Consider the following 3,682-nt stretch of genomic DNA (forward strand, 5'->3'; position numbering starts at 1 on the left):
CCGCCTCATGGTCATAATATATATAACAGTTGTACATTATCACCAAAACATTCTCCTCATTAGTCCTCTCAATCTACTTAATCATATGCTCTCAAATTCATCTTTCAAGAGCCAAAGGAAGTTATCAAGCGGTCCTAGGATCCAGGTATTGCAAGTGTACGCTTACGAGGATCAACAGTTGTTGTATCCTAGAGGGTAGAGCACTATACACCTGTTATACTGAGACATTGTCTCTGAGGGGCGAAATCTACTCTTAAGGGCAGTGTTTACATGCCTCAATTCCTTAAACATTTACCAGATCAAGTTTTCGACGCACACTTCATAATCAAAGATAAGTATTTATATTTTCTTGTTTTCTAGTTATTTTGGCATAATTATAAGTAATATTATTTGTTAATAATATCATGTATTTGTATGATTTTGTAGGTGACAAAATTCGGTGGTAATATTAACATCCATCGACCAACCAACAATCTTATATCGTTGGTGGATGTTTCCTTGTGGTAGAAACTTGGATATAAGGATAAGTCTTCTATTACTAGTCTACTATATCACTTTATATTTTTACGAGATTACTATCATTTAAAAGAGCTTTAAAAGCCTTCTACTAAACCCAAAAGGGTTGCTTTTAATTTATTACTGATGAATTATATTAGGCTCTCGTATTATATAATTGTCATCATGCATACATGATCATTATATTATTTGCTTAGTATTGATACTAAGCATTTATCTATTGATACTACTTACTTTGCATGGTTACAATAACATGTGTGATATTGTGATTATTGAACAATTTGTAACATGTCACATATGTTACAATGTAAATGTGCTTATAGTCTAAATGCTTTATGAGTAAGTAATAAAACAGACAATTATTTCTTAGTAACGTGTGTGTTATTATTACACTGAATTGACATTGGTTGTTCTTGACCAAAAAAAAAGAACTGACATTGGTTGTTATGATTGAAGGAAATTAAATATGATTGCCTTGAGGATATGGTAACTATTAAGACAGTTACCTAATTATATATCGTGGTAACTCGGTATTTGCTCAGATAATTGGCTCGGTATGTTGCCATAAAGATTTTTGGTTGCCTTTTGAATTTGTGTAGCCTTTCGAATTTGATGGCTACAAATGTGGGGGTGGCAAAGGTCATCTAAAGGTACAAATTGGTACATGCCAAGATAGTTACCTAAATAAATATGGCTGATACATACTATTGTGTCAGTGTGAATGGGTTTATGGCTTGTTCAATCATACTCAAAATGTGGGAGTCAAAGAATAACAAGAAAAAGGAAAAAAGAAAAAAGGGCTTTATAGTCCAATGAGATTGGATAGATGAATATCCAATGATATTACTTATTGATGAAATTATACAATAATTGTGTTATGCGTTAGAGTTGATTTTGGCCAATACTCTAACAACCATTAAGCTAATGGCCAAAGCCAATGGTTATACGTCGAGAGGGATGAGATGATGCCTATAACAAAAGTCAAGAGTGACAGTAACCCAACATATGTGATTGGAGATCCCATGAAGGAAGTTCATATGGGTAATAACAAGTCACTTGTTGATCAGTGGTGCACTATCAAATTAAAATTTAGAGTCTATCCCTATGATGTAAAGATAATGTTTTAACTAGAACATATAAGGATAGAGTGTTTTTCGTCGGTGAGCCGTGACCTGGTTGGTTAGGTAGCCTAACTGACAACATTGAGGTCATGGGTTCAAATCTCGCTGACATATGTAAGGGTGTGTGAGTTATTTAATAAAAAGTTTTATTTATAAAACAAAAAAAACAAAAAAACTAGAACATATAAGGATAAACTTTGTTCTTAATGAGTACCATAACCTTTACAGTTGGGTGGTGTGTCTGATTCCAGTACACACTTAATGGACTCACCTATATGAGTGTGGAAGTGGGGCCGTTTCCTATGAGATTTGGGCAAGTCTTCTAGAGCACTCATGAATATCCAAGTAGGGACGCTTAGACAAGACCGGTCTTGAGAGATTGAAGGCCCCGTGTGAGAAAAATTTTGTGCCCCTTGTATCAAAAACTAAATTTTTATTCAAAATATATTGGTATCGAACCTATTAATATTGTAATCTAAAAATAAAAATAACCCTCATATGTAAAATCATCTGCTCCTTATTTGTATTTTTCTTAATTATGTATAATAATTGTATATATAATATATAAATATATATACATAAATTGGTTTACACAATTTTTTCATGTTAATGATGTTATAGTTTTTGAATAGAATGCACAAATGTTTTCTCAAAAAAGAAAAAAAAATAAAGAAGAAAAGCCCTAGTGGCTAGTGAGAACTCAGAAGCCACAAAATGTAAATAAGTGGGGCACTAGCTTTTATTCCTTTTAATAAAAACGTGTTGGCCAGATGGTAAAAAGGCACGCAATCCAGTCAAAGAGAGCTAGCACCTTCCTTTAATTATGTATATATCCACAGGCTGTGAGGCGGGAATTGAGGCCGTGATCTTTTATGTGCCCTCTCATTGGTCCAGGCCCAGTGCGGTCGCTCTGGCTGCCTTGGGCTCGGGCCGGGCCTGCGCTTGGATTATTCGTGCCCACTCGCAGGACAAGCTTGATAGAGGTTCAATGTGGATAGTAGCTCTCTGATGCACATCGAGAAATTATGGTTCATAGAAAATTTCATTTTCACCAAATTTCTTTGGGTCATAGCTATCTTATCCTATAGCTGGTTTATAGTCGAAAAGACACTAGTTCAGATGCATTGTACTCTCACTTACTTTTGGCACTCTTCCATTTCTCTCATTTCATTCGAATTTTTGCATTTTGAAAATATGTGGGGGATTATAAAAATTTCTGATGTGATATTTGAAAATACAAAAATTATTTATTGAGTTTAATTATAGTCAATTAATTGGTGCTTTGATTTCCAGCATAACCTTCATTCCATAAAGACATTCGTTACAATTGTAACACATACTAACTCTTTTTGTCCGTTATAAAGTCCAAAGTTATGATTAATTGATGCTCATTATCATGACTTGTAACCAATTTTCTTTGTTGAGCTATATATATACATATATATCCCCGCCTCATGGTCATGATATATATAACAGTTGTACATTATCACCAAAACATTCTCCTCATTAGTCCTCTCAATCTACTTAATCATATGCTCTCAAATTCATCTTTCAAGTGCCAAAGGAAGTTATCAAGCGGTTCTAGGATCCAAGTATTGCGAGTGTATGCTTACGAGGATCAACTGTTGTTGTACCCTAGAGGGTAAGGGGCCATAAACCTGTTACACCGAGACATTGTCTCCGATGTGCGAAATCTACTCTTAAGGGCAGTGTTTACATGCCTCAACCTTAAACATTTACCATATCAATTTTTCGACGCAGACTTCATAATCAAAGATAAATATTTATATTTTCTTGTTTTCTAGTTATTTCGGCATAATTATAAGTAATATTATTTGTTAATAATATCATGTATTTTTATGATTTTGTAGGTGACAAAATTCGGTGGCAATATTAACATCCATCGACCAAAATTTCCAACATAAATTAGTTTGATAGCCCTCTTATCCATGCCTCTTCTGCCTATCTGGATGATCTTGATGGAGTGACTCGGCAAAGAAACTTCTATGTTAAGCCTGATGCCAAGCTAGTTCGTTTCTTTGTTT

The sequence above is a fragment of the Fragaria vesca genome, linkage group LG5 (genome assembly GCF_000184155.1).
Source record: "Fragaria vesca subsp. vesca linkage group LG5, FraVesHawaii_1.0, whole genome shotgun sequence".
NCBI lineage: Eukaryota > Viridiplantae > Streptophyta > Magnoliopsida > Rosales > Rosaceae > Fragaria > Fragaria vesca.